A 26768-nucleotide genomic window follows, 5' to 3' on the forward strand; every position below is an offset into this window, starting at 1 on the left:
CCTTCAGTATTTTTTTGGGTCTCCTTTAGCAAGCTGTTGACTTGTTTTTCATTATTTTCTTGCATCATTTTCATTTCTCTTCCCAGTTTTTCCTCTGCTTCTCTTACTTGCTTCTCAAAATCCCTTTTGAGCTCTTTCAAGGCCTGGGATGGATTCATATTTTTCTTGGAGGCTTTGGATGTGGGAGCTTTGACTTTGTTGTCTTCTTCTGGTTGTATGTTTTGAGCTTTTTTGTCACCAAAGTAACATAATGTAGTCTGACTCTTTTTGTGAGGTTTGCTCATGATCCCAGCCAACTGCTTGAGTTTTAAAGTCTTTGTTAAGGTAAAAGTCTGCTTCCAATGTGGAGAATATACTGTCTCAAGCTTCTGGGGTTTGTATAGCTGTTTTCCGAGATACTTGTAGGGCCCTGTAAATTTTCAGTTCTTCCAAGGTGGTATGATAAGGGTCAAAGTGTTTACTCTTTTCCTCGCCTGAGCTCTGGTCTTTGAGTGTCCAGCCACAAGCAGTCTTTCCTGTCTTGGAACCTTGAGGAGGGTTTCCTCTCTACCGCCACTACAAGCTCCACCTCACCAGCGCTCCTTCTCACCTTTAGGACTGCCACCCAGAACTGTGACCCAGATCCAAGCACGGGCAAAGCAAGAGACTCCTGCCTCAGCACCAGCAAAGAGATCCCTGCAGTCCCCCTCTGATCAGCCACTTGATTCCCCCTCAGTCTGTGGGCCAGAAGCTCAGGACACAGCCACCACCCTGGCACCTGCGCTCTGGAACTGGCTCTGACCTCGCTCTTCTCTCACCGCAAAAACAGACTTTTACCACTGACCTTCTAAGTTGTCTTTGGCATTTGTGGATTGAGGAGTCTGGAAGCTGCCACAGCTGCCCTTGATTCAGTCCTCTGAGGCCTGCTCTATATTCGCTGCAGCTTGCACGCCCACGATATGCCTTTCCGATCAACCATGCAGGCTGTCTTGGGCTGGAAATTTGTTTTACTCTGTCTTTTTGTGGGTTCTGCTGCTTTAGAATTTGTTTAGAACCATTTTTTAATGGGTATTTGGAGGGGTTTGGGGGAGAGCTCAAGCAAGTCACTGCTTTCATACCACCATCTTGTTTTCTTCTTTTCTTTGCATTGTTAATTTAAGAAAACCTTATCTCTCCTTGCTATTCTCTAGAATTATGCATTCAGTTGGGTATATCTTTCCCTTTCTCCTTTCCCTTTCCTTTTCTTCTTTCATTTCCTTATTTGTAAAACCTCATCAGATAGCCATTTTGCTTTCTTGTTCTTTTTCTTTGGAATGTTTTTTTTTTGTTGCTGCCTCCTCTACACTATTGTGAACCTCTATCCTTAGTTCTTCAGGTGTTCTGTCTACCAAATTTAATCCCTTAAATTATTAATCACTTCCACTTCATGGTGGATAGATAGCAAGTGTAATTGGAGTTCCAAGGTAGGAAAGATCACTGAGGGCTGGAGTAGTTAGGGAAGGTGTCCTGGAAGAAATGATATCTGAGACAAACCTTAAAGCATTAGTAGAAGCTGAATGGAGTGGGAAGGGGAAAAGCTTTTAAGTGGGGAGAGCAATAGTATGAGAAAATGCACAGAGAATGTGCAAGTATGGTTATGGGACACTAAGGAGTCTATCCTAGTTCAAAGTAGAAGATCTGAATAAGAATATGAGTGAGGACAGAATCTGTTTGATCTCTGGTTAGGTTGAGTTGGTTGTATCTGGCCTGATAAAAGGTGATGAGTGATAGGAATGAATGAAATGAATGAAAATGCATTATTGTTTTATTAAACATTTGCTTTGGGCTAGGTATTGTGCTGAGCAACTGGGGATATAAATATAAAAACAAGACAATTTTTGCCCTTAAGGACCTTATGTTCTAATAGGGGAAGAAGTATGTAGTGGAATGGCGGCCAAAGGAAGTTTTTTTGAGAAGTTACAGGGATGGAGAAATGGAGGGAGAGTCATGGATGGAGATACATGGAGAGGGAAATCAATTGACTATCCTTTCTAGAACTGGTAATACTGATTTGATTGCTGTTCTTAGAAGTAAAGATGGAAAGCAAGGGACAGGGCACATACATGGTTATCTGACAAGTAGATGGGTGAAGAGTAGCCATCTGGCTCTGGGTTGAATTAGATATGGTGAACTCTCACCTATCAGAAGCCTAGGACCCCTTGACAGGGGCTGGAGGACTAGGTGGGAAGTCACTTTTGAGGGCATTTTTAAGTGCTAGGATCTGGTGAGTTTTATCTTTCCAAGTTAATCCTCTAATTAACTACTGGAAAGTCAGTTTCCAACCCTATCTACTCTTTAGGATTGTTACTTTTTAGGAAAGTCACTCTTTAGGATTATCTAAGAAAATAATAAAGTATTAGGCAGCTAGATGGCACAGTGGATAGAATGCTGGGCCTGGAGTCAGGTAGACCTGAGTTCAAATCTGGCCTCAGACACTTGACCCTGGGCAAGTCACTTAACCTCTGTTTGCCTCAATTTCCTCATCTGTGAAATGAGGATAATAATAGCACCTATCTCCCAGGATTGCTGTGAGGATCAGATGAAATAATTATAAAGCACTTTTTTTCCCAACTCATTTTTCAACTCATCCCTGAGGCTGTTCAGTAAAGGCATTTACTTTAGCTTGTAACATAGGGTAAAATACCAGGCTTATGTTTCCTCTCATTTCTGATAGTGTCTAAATTCTCAATGCCTCCTTCTAGGCCTTGAGATCATAACCCTATTCCCCTTTCTCTATGCCTATTTCCCTCTTCAATGTTAAGGCATTGATAGCAACACACACACTCAGGCTGGGTTATGAAGGCAATACTGTCTCAAATGAGAGGATGAATCAGGGCTCAATTGTCCTAACAATTTGTAGTACTTTTATTGTTTAGTCATTGTTTGGTCGTGTCTGACTCTTCATGACCCCTTTTTGGGCTTTTCTTGGCAAAGACACTGGAGCGGTTTGTCATTTCCTTCTTCAGCTCATTTTACAGACGAGGAAACTGAGGCAAACAGGGTTAAATGACTTACCCAAGGTCACCCAGCTAGGAAGTGTCTGAGGCTAGATATGAACTCAGAAAGATGAGTCTTCCTGACTTCAGGCCCAGTGATCTATGCACTGTGCCCCCTGGTTGCTACTTAGAATTTCTTTTCTAGTCCAACATCTCCCACCTTATTTTACAGCTAAGGAAACTAAGGCAAAAAGAAGTTATATGACCTTGAATCACACAGGTAATTAAGTAGTAGTCCAAGATTGAAACCCAGGTGCTTCCTCTTACTCCAAATACAAGTGGTTTTGTTGTTGTTGTTTGGTTCCCACCCACTACATCACGTGAGGGCAGAGATGATCATAGGTTTAGAACTGAAGAAATCTTAGAGCAGTCATCTAGTACAACTCTCTCATTTTACACAGGAGGAAACTGAGGCTCAGAGAAGTGTTCAGTGCTTTGCCTGAGGTCACACAGGTAATACATGACAGAGTTGGGATTTGAAAGCAGGTCCTTTCATTCCAAATCCAACACTCTTTCCACTGTCCATGAAGCTCAAGGTACAATTTTCATTCAAACATCTTTTAGATGTTTCTTCTCTGGCTCTAAAATTTTTCTACTATAAAATGAGGCTAGACAAGATGATCAAAGGACTTTCCCAGCTCTACAGTCTATGGGTTAGGGCTCAGTAGGGGGTTCTGGGTCCTTGGTTGATTAGATAGAAATGACTCCTCAAAGTTCTTGGTCTTGGTATTCATTTTCTTGTATGTTTCCTTAGGTCTAGAAATTTTGATTTTTGACTGGTCCTTGAAATACAGTACCTAGCAGTGTGCTGAGCATGTAATCCCTGATCAACAAATGTTAGCTGATGGATTATTGGACCATATCTTGGAGGGAAATGACCCAGCCTATTAGACCCTAAGTGGGATGGGTTTCAGAGAGCCAAGGTAGTTTGCTGGAGTTGACTCCTGAGACTGTTGGCAAGAATGTTCAGAGGGATTACTGGGGAAACAGAATACCTTTTTACAGAGTAAGACTGAATGGTTAAATTGATTTGGTCAGAAATAGAGGAGAAATCCAATATGAAAAGATGAAGCCAGTCATTTTGTGCTCCAGACAACTGAAGTTTTCATGGGGTCATTTAGGAAAGCACATTACTGAAAGGAATTTTTCTGTCTTTCAATCGGAATGTGTTCACAGTTTGCTAAGGCCAAAAATGTCAACATCTAATGGCCAAACTGCAGAAGAGTCTCTCCATTTTTACTAGAGCTCTTCTCAAGCAATGTACAGGTCCTGTTGCCAGGACCTTACTCAAATTCTTTCCAGCTTGGCAGACTCAGCCAGAACTTGTATGTTGCTATTTGAGGGGATCAGATGAAGTTGATGATTTCAGCTCTGCCTGGAGGGAATGATAGCGGAAAGTGCTGAGGAAGGTCTAGTCATAGAATTATATGTATTGAGGATAGGCAAAGACCTTCGGGATGGTTAAGTTTACCTTTTTCATTTTACGGATGAGGAAGCTAAGGTCTAGAGAGGGATTGTGACTTGCAGGAGGTCATAGGTAGTAAGTAGCAGAGTTGTGATTTGAACCTAAATCCTCTGACTTGATATCTATTGCTTTTGCCTCCAAGCAAATTATTAGAGGCTCCAAGGGCTGGTTCAGATTTTTGATAGTAATCACATATCCCAGCCCTCACAAAACTCCCATTTCCTACAGGCTTCAAGGTTTACCAAGCACTTTTTTAAACTATGTCCCTCAGACAGGTAGTACAAGTGTTATTTGCAGACAAAGACACTGATTTTCAGAGAGATAGTAAGGGGTAACACTGCTTGAAATGAGGGATGATGATTATAATTAAGGTCTTGTAAAGATGGTATTACAAGTTTTATTATTAATATATTTAATAATTTAATAAGTTTAATACTTAATATATTATAGTACTATAATTTATTATGGATAAGGAAACTGATATCCAGAGAGTTTAAGTGGTCCACCTAGGTTCACAGTCTCTAAGCCAGAATTGGAACCTAGATCTCCTATTTCCAAGGCCAGCACTCTTTCCATGATATATTGTTTCCTTTCATTATATCATGAGAGTGTTGGAACAGTACACTTACACAATTCTATTTTATGCTAGCTCTACACTATCCCAGGACTTCCTGATAGGAAATGAAAAATTCAGTCTGTGCTCTGCCAACCTCTCTATATATGAGAAAGTTCACAAAATAGACTACATTCTCTTAGTTTAATACTGAGGTTGGGTTTTGTCTGGGTACAGCTTCAACTTTCTACTCTGTTAAAATAAAAGAAAAATGAAAAAATCCAGTGTTTATTCTATCAACAACTTAGAGAAGAGTGTTCTACTGGTACAAGATAGGATAAATGAATCTAGAAACGTACAAAGATTAACAAAAAACTTAAAGTAAAGACATAAAAAAATGGTTAAATTCAGTCTAAACTCTTTTTTGTTTTAAATCCCAAATGTATTTTGGTTTGGAGCGCTTGCTCCAAATACCCCAGGCAAATAGACACACTTCATAGATTTTACTCCAGAGACTTTGGTACTCCTAGTCTGACAGAGATTCTGGAGTTCATAACACTTTTTGACTAATTCTTAATTGTTAGCAAATTGCCGAAACAGAAAGGAAGCTCATAGGTGTGGGAGTTGGCGATTTACACCTCTCTGACTGAAAGATTTTGCTGTTAGTTGAGGGAGTTCTAGCAAGTATATGTGGAAGGTTCAGAGGCATGGCTTATTGCCTTTGATACCTTCCCAGCAATCTTTCTGCAGATACTTCCTACCCTTTAGTTTATTTCTTTCAAGGCACCTCACACAACTGCCCTGTAGACTCCTCTCTTCTTTACCAGGTCATTTCCATTCTTCAATAGCCTATTTTCCAAAATTAACTTCATCTTTTCACCATCAAAAACAAAACAACCAATCCTATACAAATAGCAACTGGAAACAAATAAAAAACCAACTCTAATCCTCCCATATCTTCAGTTTGGCTATCTCAGATAGGTATCCAAGGAAGACAGTAATTTTAATCATTCAACAAGCATTTATTAAGTACTTACTATGTGCTAGGTGCTAGGGAATAGGAAAACATGAAATAGCCTCTGCCCTCAAGGAACTGACATTCTATAGGGAAGAGAAGATGTACAAAATAAATACAAGGAAATGTTTGTCAGGGAGACACCAGCAGCTGAGGGAGGGATGAGGAAAGGCCTCATGGAGGAGGTGGTGTTTGAACTGAGTTGTGAAGGAGCATTCACACTAAGTTGTAAAAGTGATCAAAGTTCAATCCTCTCAGTGGAATCTGGATTTTAAAATAGGAGCTTGTTAGCACAAGAAATTTCTAGCTGGTTGAATTTCAGGCACTGTCGAAGTGGACTGAAGAATTTTAGTCAAAGTAGGATGTATAAATTGCCTTGAATATATTTAACTCAGAACAACTGAACCTTCTAAAGGACAGGGCCCTGACTGTGGGAGCAGGTGGTTGCTTGCATAATGATTAAGAGCCCTCTCTACCACTAGATCTTTCTCTGTCTCTCTCTGTGTCTCTGTCTCTGTCTCTCTCTGTTTCTGTCTCTCTGTCTCTCTTCTCTCTCTGTTTATATATATATACACACACACATACACATATATATACACACATACATATATATATATACACATAGACACATATCTATATATATCTATATATATCTACATATATATATTCAAGGTAGGATATACATACATACATAGGATCAGTTACGTAGTGCAGTGGACAGAGTGCTGGAATTGGAGTCAGGAAGACCAGAGTTCAAATCTGGCCTCAGACACTTAGTACATGTTTGACCTTGGGCAAATCACTTAACCTCTGTTTGCCTCAGTTTCCTCACCTATAAAATGTGGATAATGATAGCACCTGCCTCCAAGAGTTGTTGTGAGGATCAAATGAAATAATAATTGTATAGCACTTAGTATGTGCCTGACACATAGTAAGTGAGATATATATATATATATATATATATACACATATATATATATAATATACACATATAAAATTACTATTATTAATAGATATAAACATGTACTTATATGTGTATTTATGTATATTTGCATATATATGTACACACACATACATGCAGAGTACCCAGAAGTGCTAGTGAAGATTTAAGCTTTAGTAGATTAAAACTGCTCTAAGACTTTTGGAACATGTGTGAGTATATATGTACATATACACACATACACAGTGTTCCCAGTAAACATATATACAGATATAGGAACACTGTGTGTGAATTTATTTATATTTAGTCATGGAGAGGGCTACCAAACCCCTTAAATTACTGTGCAAGTGACCACCTGATCTGGAGTCAGCCCTTGTCATTTTGAGAGTTCAGTTTCTAGGAGGTATAAGAAGCCATTATTCATGATCATAGTGGCCCTGTTTCGTTTTATTTCTCAAACGATATAGTTGGAGAAGAGGTTTCTAAGGTCCTTTCTGGGAGCAGCTAGGTGGCCTAGTGGATAGAGTGCTGGGCCTGGAGTCAGAAAGTCCTGAGTTCAAATCTGGACTCAGACACTTACTAGCTATATGATCTTAGGTAAATCATTTAACCCTGTTTGCCTCAGTTTTCTCATCTGTAAAATGAGTTGGAGAAGGAAATGGCAAACCACTCCAGTATCTTTGCCAAGAAAACCCCAAATGAGGTCACAAAGAGTTGGACACGACTGACATGATTGAACAACAATAACCAAGTTCCTTCCAGCCTTAAGTTCTACTACCACAATCCTAAAGGTGAAGATCAGAAGATTTGAGAATTTAAAGGAAAATTAGAGATCATCTAGTCTAATCCTCTTGTTTTATAGAGGAAGAAACTGAGTCTGAGAGAAGGGAAATGACCTGCAGAAGATCACACAAGAAGTACCCTGCAGAACTGGATTTGAAGGCAGGTCCTCCGACTCTAGATCCTGTGTTCTTTATACTATCCGCAGTGATCTCCTCAATAAGAAATCACATTTCCATCCTGCTTTCAGATTTACAAAATACTTTTCTTACAACAGAGGCAGCTAGGTGGTACAATGAATAGAGTGCTGGGCCTGGAGTCAGAAAGACCTGAGTTCAAATCTGGCCTCAGATACTTAATAGCTGTGTGATCCTGGGTAAGTCACTTGATGCTGTTTGCCTCAGTTTTCTCATCTGTAAAATGAGCTGGAGAAGGAAATGGCAAACCACTTCAGTATCTTTGTCAAGAAAACCCCAAATGCAGTCAAGAAGAGTTGGACATGACTGAGATGCCTGAATAACAATGATATTTCTCACAACGATCCTTTTATTTCCATTTTATAGATAAGGAAGCAAAGGTTGAGTGGTTAATTGAATTATACAAGGTCATATAGGTAGTAAGGGTTGGTTTAGTTCTTTTCACTCCAAGTCCAGCAATATTTCAAGTACTCCATTATGTCTTTAAGAGGTAGCTAAATAACCATTGGCTTATAAGGACAGACAAAAAACACACTAAGTATAAGAAAATGGAGCAGCTTAGATGAAAATTGATTGCCTACCATGAGTGAGATTGTGTGTCTGTGAAACTAATAAACAGTATCAATAGAGACACACACACATTGAGAAAGCCAATGCTCTTCAAATACAAATTCTCCTGTGTCTCTTGTCTCCTTTCCCCATACTGCCTCTACCCATCTTCTGCCGAGAGATCAGAGGCTCACTGCTAGCCTAGTTAATACGACAACTATTTGTCTATTTCTTGTTTGTCCAGGATGCAACATCCCCGGACATTGAACAAAATGGAATGAAAATGACAGTAGCTATGAATACAGCTAATAGCTTGTTGTTGTTTTCCACAAAGGCAAGTAAGTGGTCCATCACATTGGAGAGGCAGTGTCTTGAAAGAGTAACATTAATTGACCCCAATGTAAGGGAATTGTTTTGCTATAGCTTAACTAACAGGAAGGTGACAAGAATGATGAAGCCACGTGTAAGCAAAACATGGAAACAGTGTGGTATAGTGGAAAGAGGTGGGTTTTGAGTTAGAGAACCAGGTCTCAAATCTAGGCTTTGCTGATCACGAGCTGTATGACTATGGGGAAGCCTAAGCTTCATTTTCCTCATCTGTAAAATTTAAAGACTGGACTACTTGACTCCTAATGTCCACTCCAATTCTAAATCCCATGAAAGATATACATTTTACATATGTATATATATATATATACACATACATACACTTACATATATATGTATATGTATTTGTGTATGGTGGATACAGTGCTGCTGGGCCTGGAGTCAGGTAGACCTGAGTTCAAATAAGGCCTCAGACACATAATAGCTTTGTGACCTTGAGCAAATCACTTAACCTCTGTTTTCTCAATTTAGAATGAGGACAGAATAAAGTCATCTTTCTTTTATCCAGCCATTCTGGAGAACATGAGGACTCCTGAGTAGGAACAGGTCCCTTTAAAACTTAATTGAGTTGTAAGAATAGACTTTCCGTTGGTCAGCTGGGATGACACAGGTGTCAGCTCTCACAGTAACCTAGTTTGTTGACATTCTATAAACTTGGGCTTTATTAAACTTCCTTCTAGGTTACTGATTAATCTTGGCACCAGTCATTAGTTCAGCTGTGAGTACAGTGGGAGGACTCCCAATATAGTTTTCTAAAGGATCATCCAGGGGCTAAAACCAGGATTTGAAGAAGGGCCAAACTTTCAGGGATGGTTTGAAAGCCTTTCAAAAGGTCTTATTCTGCTAGAGCCACCCATAGTTAATTCTAAAATCCTTCTAGGATATATGTATGTGTATATGTAGAGAGGAGAAAAAACAAACAAGATTTTAGAGGTTAGGGCAATACCTATTCATCCCCCACTAGATTTACTTAACAATAATCAAGATAATGAACTTACATACCAATATTTTTATTCATTACAAAAACAATTTTTAAAAAATTACCTGTGCAAAAGAGCTATAAAACTGTGTGTACCTTTTGACCCAGCAATACCACTTCTAGGTCTGTAACCCAAAGAGATCATACAAATGGGAAAAGGACCCACATGCACAAAAATATCTATAGTAGCTCTTTGTGTGGTGGCAAAGAATTAGAAATTGAGGGGATGCCCATCAGTTGGAGAATGGCCAAACAAGTTGTGGCATATGAATGTAACGGAATACTATTGTGCCATAAGAAATGATGAGCAGGCAGACTTCAGAAAAACCTGGAAAGACTTGTATGGACTGATGCTGAGTGAATTAAGCAGAACCAGGAAGAACATTGTACACAGTAACAGCCACGTTGTGTGATGACTGACTTTGATAGACTATCTCTTCTTAGCAATGCAAGCATCTAAGACAACTCCAAAAGATTCATAATGGAAAATGATATCCACATCCTGAAAAAGAATGATGGAGTCTAAACGCAGATCAAAGCATGTTATTTGCACTCTCTCTGTCTCTGTCTCTCTCTGTCCCTGTCTCCCTCATTTCTTCTTTCTTATGGTTTCTCCTATTGGTTCTAATTCTCCTTTACAACATGACTAATGTGAAAATAGATTTAATACAAATGTATATGTTGAGCCTATATCAATCTATATGCCATCTTGGGGTGGGAGGAGGGGAGAGAAGGGGAGAAAATTTGGAATTCAAAATCTTATGGAAGTAAATGTTGAGTACTAAAAATAAATAAACAAATGTATTAAAAATCACCCGTGCAAGAGTCTGCAGAATATTGAATGTTAAAAGAATGATAGAGTGCTGGCCTCAGAGTTGAGAAGATTTAGGTTCAAATCCTGTCTATGACATATACAGCCTAGATGACCTTGGGTAAATCTCTTACCTTCTCAGTGCCCCTGGCAACTAACTTGCTCAGACTACAAGTGGCACAGAAGATGTTTAGGAACATGGGTAGAGGAGGTTCTGCACTGGATCTCCCTATACTAATCAGGTCAGATAAAAAAGAAATAGAAGAGCAACTTGTGGCAGGATTGTTTTCATCTACACTCCATAGAAAAAGATGAACAGAATGAGATCGATAAAATCAAAAGAATGATAGTCATTTCTCACATTCGGGTGTCTGTTGATTTTTGACAAAGCCATTTTATTTCTATTATCTTCCCTGATCTTTAGGACAGCCATTCAAGGTAGGAAAGGCAAGGATGATTATTTCCATTTTACTGATTTGGAAACTGAGGCTCAGAAAGTATAGAATGTTAAAACTGGAAGCTACCACAGAGATCATTTAGTCTAACCCCCTCATTTTGCAGAGATGATTAAATGACTTATCCAAGATCTCTAAGATAGTAAGTGGTGGGGACAAGATTCAGAAGCAGAGCTTCTGACTCAGTCTAATGAAGCCCTCATCAGACTGGATGCAGGGTGGCTTTGTGGCCACAAAGCTGTGCAATATGACTCATATAGCTGCTGAGGTTAGCTCTAAGATTCTGTGATACTATGATTCTGAAGTAGATCAATTCCTCCATGTTGCTGAATTCTCTCTTTTATCGTTAGCTTCCTCCATGGTTTAAAAGGAATTGGATAAGAATGTGCATATTATCTGGCAAATATTTTGTATATTTAGACCTGTTTACAAGAAACAAATTATTGTATGGGGTGTGATTGACCTTTTTGTAGTTTCTATTCTAATGTTGAGGTTACTAGCTAAGAAGCAGTATTTTTCCTGATAATTGCTGTTTTTCTATACTTATGTGCATATCTTTCAATCAGTTTATATTCAAGACTTATTTTTTGGTTTAATTGTGTTAATCTCATCCTTCTTGCCTCAACCATGTCCTCTTCTACATGGTTCCCTGACCCCAATTAATGTTGTTTGATGAAAATAGGAACTCTATTATTGGAAATACATAACTTTTTCAGAGATCAGGAGGTATTTATGTAGCAGCTATTTTTGCTGCAAAAAAAATCATTGGAAAATATAATTTGTAAGAAAGTTTTATTTTTATCTTAGCTTCACATAAAGCAAATGTGTTATATTATATAGAGCAAGAAATTCCTGAAAATCAAATCTTTGTTAAACCTCTTGAACATTAAAAATGCATATTGATCACCTTTCCTTCTGCTTAAATTTCAGGAGCAGCATCAAGGAACTGGCATGGAAATCATCCTGACTCCTCATCTGGGGCCCCACCCAAGGTTGTCATGCCTACACTAGAGTGCATCCAGAGTAGAATACAGTGAATCTTTTAGTAGCCACAAAGAAGCAGAACAGCCTTCTGCCAATTCAAATTCTGTTGCTACCCTGGGTGAAACGAGTCTAGGGCCATCAGATCAGGTCTTCTCAAAACCTGTGCATCCATGAGGCTAGATTGGCTCATGGCCAAGTTTGGAGATTGACTTTGGCATCCGTGGAGGTTTTGTAATCAGTTGTCCTGTTTGAGAATTATCTGTCCTCCAACTGTTTAGTTACATTGCAGACTCACAGTCATACAAAAATGTCATTTTTGTTGAAAATTGTAAATATGGGGCAGGCAAGCACTGATGCTTTTAATGTCAGTCAACCTATTTTTTTTCCACCGGATTCTGTATACCTTGTATATTTCCACCGGAAGTTCACGTGTGACTCGTCTGAGACTGATATGATGAACAGCATTTTGATAACAGCTCTTTTATGGTTTGATTTTATAATAGAGACAGTATTTGTATGTTGACTTACCTCCTTGTCCCTGCCCCCAAACCCTCTGTTCTTCAGAAATGTGTAGTGGAAATGTAAAAACAAAACCAAACAGTTTTTACCAGCATCTCGGGGAGAAGATCATCTAACTTGTTTTCATTTACATGATAAAAAACACATAACAAAGGAAAAAAATCTAAAGGAATGTTCAGATTTCTTATTGTATACAGATTTGTTTGCTTCAGATATTGCCTGGAATATTCACATTACAAGCCAAGACAAATCTGTGGCAGCTTAGTTGTTTGGGCCAGAAGATCACTGCCCAGTGACCACCTGTTGCTAACTGAGGGCAGCTGACCTAAATTGTACGTATAGTGCCTAGGAGGAAATAGTCTCTGAAATGCAAGTCTTGCATACCCAAACCTATGACAGTGACAATTCATTAGTTATTTAGAATTCCTTGTTGTAAAAGAATTTCATCTGGGATCATAGCCAAGGCTTGGAATATTGCCAGTCAGTACAATTCCTGAGTACCTATAATAAATATTGGGGTGGTGGAGTCAAGAGAAGTTGTTGTCTGACCTATTGCTGGGGCATATCTTCTCCTATTTCTCCTCTTCCTTCTCTTTCTCTCCTCCCCACTCAAGAAAATGTTAACTGTTTGAAACTGATCTCGACCATGTAGATATCTGAGTAAAGCAACTGATACCAAGAAATCAGTTAGCCAGTCAACAAGCATTTATTAAGCACTTACTATGTGCTAGGTGTTATGATTAGCTCAGGGGATACAAAGAAAGGCAGAAACAGTGAATGAATTTGTTGAACTCTTGTCAAGGTCTGCATGCTCCCAAAATGTAAGCTATAGTTTATAAACTTAAATGAATCTCCGGTTAGTAGCATTGAGTGAGGGGAGATTTCTTTTTGGTCCAGCAAGCATAAGGAGGAGAAACGTCTTGGTATTCTTGCTCAACCTCCTTGTTCTTCAAATAAGTCTTTTACAAAATGAGCGAGTTGGACTAGAAGATATCCAAGGTCTCTTTTATCTTTAAGTCCAATTATCCTATGATCCTTTGTAAGTAACTACAGGAAGGATAGAATTGCAATAAAGATTAAGTGGTTGCTGGAGGAGAGAGTATGAGTTAGCTGGAAAAATATTCCAATGAAGCAATAGCAAGAATCCAGGAAAAGGGAAGAGGATTTGTACTGAGAGTGACTTTTGGTCTCTGGGTGCCCCTATAGGCCCAGGATGGTTGTCAGAATTCAATTTGGAAAACACTGAACAGAGTGATCTTTTCAGATAGTAATCCTATCCAAGTGAAGAATCATTCCATCACTCTCCTGGTAAATAGGCTTCAGCATAAAGGGACTCCAGAGAGTCAGTTTGGCCAAAGTTTGAAATGAAAATGGTTCTGGAGTGGCTTTAGCCAGATGAATGGTATCATGGCCTCACATCATGACTTGAACAACCTTTTTTTTTTTTTTTTTATTTTTTACTGTGGTTTAGTCTTCGAAGATGCTTTTTAAGCTCAAGGGCAGTTTTTAAATGTGTATAATCTTTGCATGTTTGAACCTGGAACTACTCCATTCAGCAGGGTCTATTACATGGATCTTTGATTTACCATAGTAAATCCAACAAGCTTTGGCCATCCTGGCAGCATTGCTGGGTAGGGTAGGGGGTTAGATTAGAAGCAGATGAAATAGCCTGAAAAGCCAAATGAATTTCTTTCATGAGCTCTATGTCTTCTGAGGCACACGATCTGATTTTTCCCTTAGCATCCTAGATGATAATTATGTAAAGCAGGTTAAGGAAGCTGGGTCTGTCTTTTGACTGCTCACCAAAACATGACCTCTTTTTTGACTTGACTCACTGACTTGGATGATTCTGCTTGTCGTGCTCTAAACTCAGATTGGGACACATTTAAAATTGGCTTGATGGCATAAAAAAAATCTTGCTTTAGAGAGAGTACAGGCCATTGGAAATACTCAGGCCAGGGAAGGTCTTTTGTTGGCCTCAATATGTTGGACCCCTGGGAATTCTTCAGTCCCAATGCATTAACATTGCTTAAGAAACATACATGGGAGGAATATAAATGAGAAGTGTGTACATACAGTTTCTTTGTGTCCCCCTTGAAGAATTCAGTGTTTATACTGGTTTTTATTAAGCCCCAACAGTGCACACCTATTTGCATGTATAGAAGTAAAAACATTGTAAGTACAGCTCATAAAATCACCCCTTGTGTGAGGTAAACACTGCCAGAACCTTTAGCTGTCTCCAGCTTGGTTCCTGACTAAAGGTAGGAACTGCACGTCTTCTGATTCTGTCTCCAGTCTTGTATTCACTCCCAGACACTAATGCATGTTCTAGGAATGCTGGGTAAGTGTGGTATGATGACTGAGGGTCATTTTTGTAATAGATTTTCATTAACAAGATAACAGTATCAAATACCCTTGGGGAATGGACATGTTTTGCTTTTGCTTGCAAGTGGTTTTCAAAGTTGTGTGATGAAAAATAAAAGTGATTTGTAGCTGCCAAGGTTCTAGGGCAAACGGAGAATCAAGCACTCTTTTATTGGTTGAAAAGGCAGTGCAGTGTAGTGGACAGAGAACATTGCATCTGGAGTCAGAGAACCCAGGATTGAGTTCTGTTTTCCACCTTCTAGCTCTGTGACTGTGGGCAAGATGCAAGCTTGACTTCTGACCTCAGTTTCCTCCACTGTAAACCATGGATAATAATCATTTACATTTTGTATATCCCAGTATTATTGTGAACAGCACACTATATAAAAGTGAGCTGTTATTATTTAACCTCTTGGCTCTGATCACCAGATTGTGTGGAGTTATTTTCAATGACAGTAGTGTTGGGAAGAGAACTAATATCTGATTTGTGGATTAGCAATGATATGGCAGGGCCTTTTCTGAGCATAATTGGTATATTTCAAAAATAAGGTGTTTTGAAAGATAAAAGGGGATTCAAGAGGAGGAAGGTCAGATGAGTTAGAGTCTGACTTAGGGTGATGCTGTCTTCTCAACTCCACCCAATAAAACTCACATTCTCTCAGAGGTAGATGTGGGATTAAATTAATCAGCATTAAAGTAGAAGAAATGACCTCTAGACTTAAGCCTCCCTTTTATGATGTCCCCAAAACATGAATTTGAGTTTGCACCCCCAAATGATTAGCCACCTGGTAGAATGTGTTTGGCAAGATGGTGGCAGTGGCGGTGGTTGTGCGGATTCTGATATTCCTTGTTTAGCCTCCCTGCACCATAACTGAGCCCAGGAGGAAAGCAAATACGTTGAATCAGCATTATTTTACACATACACCTCTTGGACCCTTGCAGCCACCATTTTTTCAAGAGATTTCAGGAAGGAAAGAGGCTCAGTAAAAATGAAATATCCCATTGCTGGGAAAGGTGAGTTTTTCTGGCCATAGTTAGTATATATCAGGGGGTGTGTTGCCCCATCTAATACATTTATCATATATTATATTTATCTATCTATGTATGTATTTTCTTATCCTATTGGACTGTCCATGGGGAGAGTGTATTTTAATCTAAACTTAACTTTGTTTCCCTCATCCCCAGAATCTAATGCAGTCTTATGTACACATAGGTGCTTAATAAGTGTTTGTTGAATTGAGTTGATTTCATCTCTATGATATCCAAAGCTGGGTAATAATGATTCAAGTCATAAGAGTTTCCTCTGAATTATACTCTTGCTTGGGAGAGTGAAAGGACTTAAAAATGAAAATGAAAGGTTAATTAATAATGATGATGACCACAAAGGTGACAATAGCCCCCTTTTTAATAGGCATTTTAGGGTTTACAATGCCCTTTTCCTTACACCAGCCTGTGAGGCAGGGTGTAATTCTGTAGCAGTTAATAAAACTCAAGTTACCTTTTCTTCAGGTATAGTTCATTTATTCCTTCATTCAACATATATTCAACAAAAGATGTCCAAGAATCTATTCTTGGTGTTAGAGGAGAGGATGCAAAGATATATAAGAACCCATTCCAGTTCCCCAAGGAATTTATAGCCTAGTAGTTTTTCAGGTGAGGCTTTTGACTCCAGAAGGATGGGGCAGTGTGGTATAGTACAAATAACATGTGACTCAAAGTAATACTACTTTGGGTCCTAGTTCAGCTACTTATTAGCTAAGGGACCTTGGATAAATCTTTGCACAGAATCACTGAAGTGGAAAGTACCTCATTTTACAAATACAAGTTATTATTATTTACCCCTTGGGCTTTAATTACTGGATGGTCTGGAAGGCAGTTTTGTGTGTGTGTGTGTGTGTGTGTGTGTAGGCAATGGGGGTTAAGTGATTTGCCTGGGGTCACACAGCTAGCTAGTAAGTGTCTGAGACCAGATTTGAACTCAGGTCCTCCTGACTTCAGGGCTGGTGCTGTATCCACTGCACTACCTAGCTGCCCCAAGGCTTTCTTTTTTTTTTTTTCAATGACAATGTTGGTGATAGGATGATTATATGCTACATAGATTAACTATGTAATGTCTGGGCTTTTTCTGAGCACAGTTGGTATATTTCAAGGGAAAAGTGTTTTGTAGAAGGAGAAAGTGGAGGATGTAAAGGGAGGAGGGTCAAGGGTCACAAAAGGAACTATTATGTAGTCCAACCTGTACCTGAGAAATATTTCTCTCTACTATATATGTGACAAATGGTCATAGATGCTTTGCTTAAAAGCATTGTGTGAAAGACAAGTACCTTCTAAGATCTTCCACATTTGGACAGCTCTGATTATTAGAATTTTTCCCCCTTTCACCTCTCTGGGCCTCAGTTTCCTTATCTGCAAAGTAAGAGGATTGGCCTATATAGTCTAAGTCCTCTCCAACCCTAATCATATATGATTCTGTAACATGACTGACATTACTCATTGTATTGATGTTGTAATTAAAAGCAATATTGTGTCCATTGAAAGTCCTAAAACATCATGTTGTATAAACACTCCATAAAGCATTTGAATCAACCAGCAATAAAGAAAACCAGTTTCATTAAATATTGTTTTTGGAGGAAAAAAATAAATGCAGCCTTATGTTGATGCCTTTGGTGAATTCTTGCCTTTATGATTGGTCATGATATCCATGTTTATTCTAAGTGTGGGGATAGGTATTACAGAGTGGAGATGTTTACCTTTGCACAAACCCTTCTGGAAGAAAATGTTCTTCTTTCCAATAATGCAGTCACCTCTGAGGGGAAACCTGTCAATTTAACAGTTACACATGATGGAGCCTTTCAAGACAGGAACCATGGAGTAATGGACAGAGGATCAGTGTTGGAATCAGGAGGACCTGGGTTTAAGACTTTCATCTGATACATGCTAGCTGTGTTATCATGGATACATCACTTAACCTCCATGCCACAGACAACTGTGACTCCAAGTTAGAGATGAATTGAGGATCTGCATTGGCAAAGGGGGTCTTAACACTGGGAGCTCTTATACAATGAAATCACAGCTGTCTTCTCTCATTGCTTGCATGTCTCCCCTACCCCCATTCCCTACCACCAACCCTGCCAAGATGCAGTAGTTTCAAGGGCTATAAAAACACAGTGGTTCATAAAGTATTGGCAGAACACTAATTTTCTTTAGTCTCTGCTGTAGTGGCAAGCATACTGGCCATGGATTCAAGAAGAGAGAGATTAAAATCCTGCCTCCAGCACTAATTATCTAGTCAGTAATCCACTTAAAAACTGAGCCTCAATTTCCTCATCTGTGAAAATGAAGTTAATGTTCCTGCAGTACTTACTTCATAGGGTTGTTGTGAGACAAATGAGTTAACATACGTTAAACAGTTTGCAAAGTGCTGTATGTTAGTTGTGATCATCATTTAGAAGTATTGTTATAAATGGGTAGAGATTTAGGCTACCGGCCACTAGGTAGTATCAGAAATGCCAAGGAAGCTTAGCACAATGCGCAGCACATAGTAGGTGTTTAATAGGTGTTTATTGATTAATCGATAGAAGACAGCTAGCCTGAATAATCGGGTCAGAATGTGAATTGTTAGATTAGGTTGTACACAGTGATCAGGCTAACTACATTGGCATATAGCAGGTGCTCAGTAAATACTGGGCAAATGATTGATAACATTCAGACCCTGAAATAGAATTAATTTTTCAGGAGCTACTGATCCATAGAATTTCAGAGATCATCTAGTCCAACTTCCTTATTTGCAGATGAAGAAACTGAGAGCCAGGGAATCCAAGGCAATACAACTAGTAAGTATCAGAGCCGGGATTTGAATCTGAGTTCTGGCTGCTGGTTTAGAATTCTTTTTACTATACTAACATGCCTCTTAAAAATCTCTCTTAAAAAAAAGGAAGACCTGCTTGGTATACACTCATGATAGATTCACATGCTTAATTTAGGATGGACCAATGTTCTATCTATTAATCTCTCTAGTAGGTGGGGCGGGAATAGCTGAACATAGTGCAATCTCTGTATAAGCCACAAGGAGGAGCTCTGAGCTTGAGCTGCCCTAGTTCATAGCCTCATAGATTTTAAAGCAGCAGGGGATTTTAGAGTCATGAAGTCCAAGCATCTCATTTTGCCAGTAAGGAAACAGGCCCAGAGAGGTTAAGTGATTTACTCAGGGTCACACAGCTACTATGTGTCTAAGGTGGGATTTAAACTTTGGTCTTCCTGAATCCAAATGCAACACTCCACATACCACGCCATGCTATTTCTTTTGTTCTTTCTCACATATGGGAAAACAGCACCTTGTCTGAAAGCAGATCTCAAAGCTCTTTGCACATGCACAGACTCCTTGCCTTCTTGGGTTCCCGTGGTTCCCAGTAACCCCAATTTATAATAGTCTAGTGGGTGAATATAAAAATTATAATTTATTTGATTCATATGCCCTCATTACCCCTAATACTCTAATCTTCTTCTTAATAAAATGTGACCTGAAAAGACTACTCATTTCCATTATAGATTAGAGCATATTTATTTAATTGAATTAAAAATAAAAGGTACAAAATTAAAATTGCTAAGTGGCTGAGACCGCTGAGCACACTGAGAAAAGCTGAAAAACTCAATTCATCTTGCCCAGACTTTAGCAGCTATAGTTACACCCTAATGATCTTGCTAGAGGATCAAGTACTTTAAACCCAAGGTTAAGGCTTCTAGGGGAAAAAGAAGGGATCATCTCGTCACTATCTACTCTTTAGGTTGACATGCCAGGTAGAAGTTCTTCACTTCCAATGATTCATTAAGTCCTAGAACATGGGGACATTACCAATTGTTAATGAATCCTGGAAGTCTCCACATCTGAACCAATAGGAAAGAAAAGAGTTACCTCTGGGTTTAGCTCTCTCCCATCTCCCTATAACCCCATCTGGGCCATCTGGGATCTCCCTCTCATATTGAATCAGAGTTTGTGGATTTCCCTGTAGGTAATGAAACACAGCGGCTCCTGTATCTGAATTCTTGCCTTCTGAACTATTTTCTAGCTTGGAGAGTCCCTTTATAACTAGTGAATAGTCAATTCTCCTCAAGTCTGCTTGGCTTACTGTCCATCAGTCCTTTTTCTCCAGCTTACAGAGGAATCCAACTGATGCAGCTATGGTTGTGATGAATTGTCTTTGTAGAACTCCCATTATTCTCTGCAGTATTTTGTAAACAGGCAAGTTGCTCAGTTTCTCAGCTTCTTCACATGCATTTTCCATTGGTCTCCTACCTAACGGTGTTCCTTGAACACCAGTGTGTGCCCACAGGACTCATTACCTTGCTAAAGTTCTTGACGCTGAACTGGAGCATTGTACCATTCTTTGTTTTTGTAGGACTCTTTTGCTGAGACAGTAGGTTTCTTTCAGCTGATGTCTCTGCTTAGAAATGTAAAAATGCACCTGATGTGAATCTCTACTTCCTCTTCACCTTCTGATACTCCAAAGTACAAGTCATTCATTAGTGTGACTCTTACCCAAATTTCAGCAAGTATTCTGGAAAGCTTGTGGTATCATTTCTGGTAGAAATGCTACATTTTGACTCCACTATCAACTGACTCTGCTGAGGCTCAGGCCTTGGGATTCCCAGCATGGATTACAACATGTGATTAAAGCTTTCTGGCTGTGAGCGGGTTACCTCACAATCACTAAGATGTAATTCTAGATTTCTTAATGACTTCCAAAGCCAATACCTCCCTGAACATTTTACTACCTGGATCAGAATGGATGTTGGCAGAGAATTCATGTATAGAAAACATTTTTCCTTAATACTTTAGCAATAGGGAAAAAAGTTTGTTTTTTTTTTAAATTATAGATTGGGTTTGTCTGTCCATAAAGGGTAAAATGGTCAGTTAACATTAAGATATGGCTTATGTCTTTTCTTTATAGACAAAAAGTCAATGTACACAGTCTCTAAAGGATTACTGGTTGTTATTCTCAAATAAGCACCATGAATTGGTAATATTTTCCTTTGAATACAATGACTACTGGTTGAGAATTCTTACTGATATTTATTGCTATCCTGAGCAGATAAAATTGGCTTCTTACCAGTTCTATGACACTCTAGAAAAGCCAAAGCCATAATGTCATGCCTTCTAGGTCACAGAAAGAAACATCTTGGGTAACATCAATTGCTTCTTGGTACGGTGTGTTAAATCAGTTACAGTTCAGTTCAGCATACCACTGCATAGCTCCAAATTCTGCCATTGTTTCAACAGTAGAGTACTCTCTAGGAAATGAAAATTGAATCCTATAGGTTTATTTCCTTTCTTCTTGGTCTGTGTTATTTTTAAAAGTCTGTTAGCGCCAATTGGCTTTTGTCCCTAGTCATCCAAAGACAACTGAGGCAGAGGATTTGTTTAGTGACCAAAATTCACAAACCCTAAAAGCATACCCTCTGATGGAAGTTCTAAACTTGCAGAGGCATTTCTATTCTACAAAGGTCCAACTACTTGGAGGTCACAAGCAGCTTTTATCCCTTCTAAGAATATCACCATAATGTGAGCATCACATAGCTTACTGGACAAATAATCAACATTCATGTTAGTATATTACCTGCCCCGGTATGTACTCCCTTTCAGTGGGGGTCTCCTCCCTCCTTTATATTGAATGTGTCTCTCTGAACCCGATCTCCCTGGATTGGCTTATTCACCTCAAACAATTCTCACTCTATGAGGTGTAGGTTTCTACCAAGCAATTACCAATTTCAAACTCTGTCAGGTTCCTAGAGACAACCCCATGATATGGGGAATATACTCATACTACTTGCCATTGTGGTTCTAGGCTCCTACTGGTTTGTTTCCCACCTACACAAAACCAGTCATTCACAATGATGACGCCTTTGAGTCTTAAATATAAAACATTTATTTGACAATATGGCCAAAGCAAAAATAATCAATATCTTACTTGTTACTCAACATAAGACAAATGTGGTCATAATCAATACAACACAGTTCACACATAAATCTGGCTCACCCTCTCCCATCAATGCATATAACACCAGAGGAGAGTGGAACACACATACATAAACCTGGAAGGAAGACTTATGAGTGAGGACAATTTATGTTCTTAGGGCAACTCATAATTCTTGACTGCAGGCTTTGAGGTCCTTGGTCCTTCCATGAGCAATCTGTACCATATTTGCTAACTGCTCCTCTTTTGCTTCCCACTATTCTCTTTCTGGCCAAATCCACTCCTCTTTGACTCTCATTCTGATGAAGCAGCGACAAGCTCTTTTGATCATCCTTAAAGGACCACTGAAATTGTGATATGCTATTGTAATGATAAGCCAGATGACTACAAAACTCTTCAGATTATGTCAGCAATGCTATCCAGCTCTTCATCAACAGGATACTGGTTGTCTAGTCAGCTCCAACCTGTACTTACAGTAAGGCATCTAAAAAGCTTGTCTTTCCTCTCTTCTTCTCCCTCTCAAACCAGATTTCTCAAACAGAAATCAATCAGGCATTTCTGAGAGATTTCACTTTTCCCAAACTGTAGATATGGATAAAGGAGAGTAGCTGAGTTTGAGGAAAAATTCAGCTCTTTCAATTAGAAGGCCCTCAAGTCCTGCTTGAGTCAAGTCACTTCTTAAGTGAGTATGCTCTTGCTCTTGCTCTGGGTGGGTTCAATACCCTGTTAAGTTGGTGCTGAATGAATCACCTTTCTCTTATGAAATAAAGATAACAAAATCTACCTTTATGTAATTATGAAACTAACAGTCCTTGTTTATTCACCTCACAGACTCCAAAGAGTTATTTGATGTATCACCTTGTGAGTTTTAATCTCCAAATCTCTAAAAATAGATGAGAGATCATAATACTGTATATACTTAGTCATTTCTCTATTCTCTAAGTTCCCTACTCAGTCCTCCTATGTGAGCTTTAAACTAAAAATGATGAGAGTAGAAAACTGTACATCTTCAAATTTATATATTATGCAGAGTAGCTACAAAGAAGGAAGAAGAATAACAGATGAATGCTCTGAAATTCACAGGAGACAAAATCCAAGAAAACTATTTCTTTTCACTTGAATTTTATCAATTTTTCATAATCAAAAGTTCTTTTTCTGCCTCTTTTTTTGTAATCAAATTGCTCAAATACAAAAGGGACAAGACTCTGAATGTTTTTTGGCCAACTCAGAGTTGGCTTGTGCGGCACCATCTTTGGCAGACAGCATTCAAATTGGCACTAGATAAAGCATAGATGAGTCAGTTATCTATATACACTGTAGATATAGTTCCGTAAATATGGTCCTTGAACTTCTCAGTGATAGCCAGCTTCAAAGCCAATAATTACAAATGGTGTAGGGTAATTAGCCTCACTGTCAGTAGATTTTTTTTTTACTGGAAAATAAGTTGGTTTCTGATGACCATGGCCCTCTTTGTATAGGACTTTCTCAAAGCCTTCTAGGCTAGCCTTAGTATGTAGGAGAAAAGGTTTGTTTGGTTCTGCATACGGCAATATTGGGGTGTATGTGAGGAAGCTGACCAAGTCCTTGAAAACTTGTTCACATTCCTCACTCCAGGGAGGTCAAACTGATGTGACTTGCCCTTAGGGTAATAATTTTAAAGATATGAGAGTCACCAAAGTCAAACTTCTCTGGATCTACTCCTGTACTGGAGGAATCAGAGCTCTTATGACATTTTCAGATATTATCTGTTTATATCATCATGCAGCTTCTATATAGATATTCAGGTATTCATTCTCAGCTTTTTAATTGTAGTATTCTACCAATAGCTTGAATAGGCTAGAGTTAATCATAGTCAACGTTAATGTACCAGAAAAATTCTCTGGATCTAAGCATAATAGAACCATGGTAAAGTCTATCTTTTCCTCTCCTTTCCCCTTCTTTCTTTTTTTTTTTAAAAAAAATTTCCCCCCTTCTTTCTGATACCAATGACTTTCTGAAGCAAACTTTAAGCTTACTCTGATGTAATCCATGTTCTTATCACTCAGGCCACAGGGGTTTCTTCCTTCCATAGGCTATAAAAGTACTTTTCTTTAGTATTTTTCAGAAGCACTAGAATATAATGGTCACTTGGGTTGCATTATCCAGTACAGCAAGGCACTTTACATCTTTTTTCTTCATAGTCACCTCATCTTCACAAGGTACTTGGAGTTCCAGGGGAATGGACCCATAAAATGGGTGATAAGATTAGGCTTAATGTTTTGGGTGTTCAGGGTAACTTCCATTCTTGGCTCTATTCTCATTTCATGAAGCTCACTATTTGAAATTTACCTCCTGACTCAACAGTTCCTCATTCTTCTCTCAAGTGTATTCATCATAGGATTATAGCATCATCACTCAAGTGTCTGTCCAGACACCAACTGAGGCAGAAGAAAATTTTGATTCTTTGTTTGTTCATACCTAGTGGCATTCTTACTTCAAGGTGCTGTGATCACTAAGCTGTTTTCCCTTTGCTTCTCCAATTGGAACCTTTTTGTCCTCTGTTCTCAGCAAGCTTTCTACAAGTTCCTGCCTTCAAGCTGGCAGCCAGCGGTGCTCTCCCATTTATTGCATTCTTTTAATTTTTTTAAAAATATATTTTTATTGATATATTTTGTTTTTGCATTTCCTGTTGTATCCTTTCTCTTTCCCTTTCCATAGTTATATTTTATAACAAATAATTTTTTTAAAAGAAAAAAAGAAGGAAAAAAATTCAGGAAAACCAATCAATACATGAAAAAAATTTGACTATATACAAAATGTTCCACATCTGTAAAAACACCTCCCCCTACCCTGACCTCTGCAGAGGAGTAAAGAAATGTGTACTTTCAAAGCTCTTCTTTGGGGCCAAGCTTATTCTTTGTAATTTTGCAACGTATTTCGCAAGATAATTTTTATTATCTCATGGTTGTTCTTTATACTTTTATAGACATTGTGCAGATATTTTTTCCTTGGCTTTGCTTACTTTTTAATTATCAGTTCATGTTAGTCCCCTGTGTATTCATTATATCTGTCATTTCTTACAGCCCGGTAACATTCCATTTTATTCACATATCACAATTTGTTTAACCATTCTCACATTGGAGAACATATGGTTTGTTTTCAGTTCCTCATTATATTGGTGGTTTCTTGTATTTCAACTGTGGCCTATTCAGGAGATGTTTGGAGTATTTGTCTTTGTATCCTGAGCAAGCAGTATAGTGCATTGCAAATGGTAGACAATAAAGAAATACAAATACTTGTTGATTGAGATCAATCTGGAGTTGAATTTAGATTTTCTTGTGCTAGGTTTTCTTTGCAAACCCAGCCAATTCCTCATATAGTTGTACTCTAATAACTCATTATATTTCACACACTTATTTTTTCCCTCTCTAATAATTAGTTGTTCTTTCACCTTGCAATGATGGTGTAGACCTTTGCCCACTTGCTGTCTAACATTGTCAGCTTCCTCTATCAGCCTTCGTAGGACTCTGTAGAATCCTATATATTCAGAGGGATTCTTGCCTTTGTGCTGAATGGCAATTGTACGAAACTTGCGTATACTTCATGTGCATCATGGCCACAGTCACATTGCCTTTCTCTAGCCTTTCAAAGTGTTGATATTATGTGATTTCAAAATTTGCATCCTTTACACTCCACGCAGATGTTAAAGATTCGCTTTAATAGCAATAGCTAACATGTGTATGGTGGTTTATGGTTAGAAAGTGCTTTAAATATTATTTAATCCTCATAACAATTCTGGGAGGTAGGCACTATTTTTTATCCCTCTACAGATGGGGGAACTGAGCCATAGAGCAATTAAGCAATTAATTAAGCAATTAACAACTTGCCCATAGTTACACCTGGTTAAGTGTCTGAGGCTGGATTTGAACTTAGGACTTCTTGTCTTTAAGATCAACGCTGTATCTGCTGCTCTATCTGCCCCATCTAGCCACCTCGTGTAATTCTGGAATTTTACAATGTAAGTCTGTAGTCATTTGGTTGCATTGCTGATTCAAGTATCCACTGGTTCTTCCCCAAGGGAATGAGTCCTTTCCAGAAAAAAATTCCTCACTTGGGCCTATGATTGCCCTGTAGTATAGAATATCTGGAACCAACATAATCTGTTGGTATAAGTATCCTTTTCAAGCTTAGTTAGGCATTTCAGTGTGCTCACTGGTAATTCTCAGCTCATTATAGTTTGAAATTGTCTAAGGAAATCTTCCTCTTTAAAGGAAGGCTTAATGACCAGTTTCCAAATACATTCTCCTGCTTTTACCATATCAGTAAGTTTTGAATACTCACATTTTTCTGGCAATTTAAAGAAAACAGACTAAATCTTTTCTGCCTTCCTTATATTGTTAGTGCTTGCTTATATTCCTATATCTTTTCCTTTCAATTTTTTTACAATGTTCTTATTTCTACATTTAAGATCTATTCTTATAATTTAAAGTCCTCTATGTGTTTCTATGCACATCATTGCGCACCATAATATCTCTATTCAAATTTGAGCTAAATTCTGTTCAGCAAAGCATGTATGGAAATAGTATAGAGCATCTTGCAATAATGATATATTAAAACATAAACCAACAGTTAGCAAGGATAAGATAGACAATGGCAATGATCTCAACTCCATATTCAATTAAAACCCAGCATAATCAATGGCACATAATTTCAAGCAGTATTGATTAGTAAGAGTCAATACCACATTAGGCCAAACAACATTGGCACTCACAGTATACAATGCATTTGGAATCCTATGGGACAAAC

General features: G+C 38.5%; 1 protein-coding gene across 1 annotated transcript in view; it reads left to right on the forward strand.

Moving 5' to 3' along the window:
• AMER3 (APC membrane recruitment protein 3) overlaps positions 1-17670 on the forward strand; it is a 51894-nt gene extending 34224 nt beyond the window's left edge. The window contains exon 2 of the mRNA XM_020967199.2: positions 12076-17670. The gene's annotated coding sequence lies outside the window, so the exon portion shown is untranslated. The remainder of the gene's footprint in view (positions 1-12075) is intronic.
• The last annotated feature ends 9098 nt before the right edge of the window (positions 17671-26768 follow it).

Source organism: Phascolarctos cinereus, unplaced genomic scaffold, assembly GCF_003287225.1.
Source record: "Phascolarctos cinereus isolate Bilbo 61053 unplaced genomic scaffold, phaCin_HiC Scaffold_726;HRSCAF=1367, whole genome shotgun sequence".
In the NCBI taxonomy this organism is placed as follows: Eukaryota; Metazoa; Chordata; class Mammalia; order Diprotodontia; family Phascolarctidae; genus Phascolarctos; species Phascolarctos cinereus.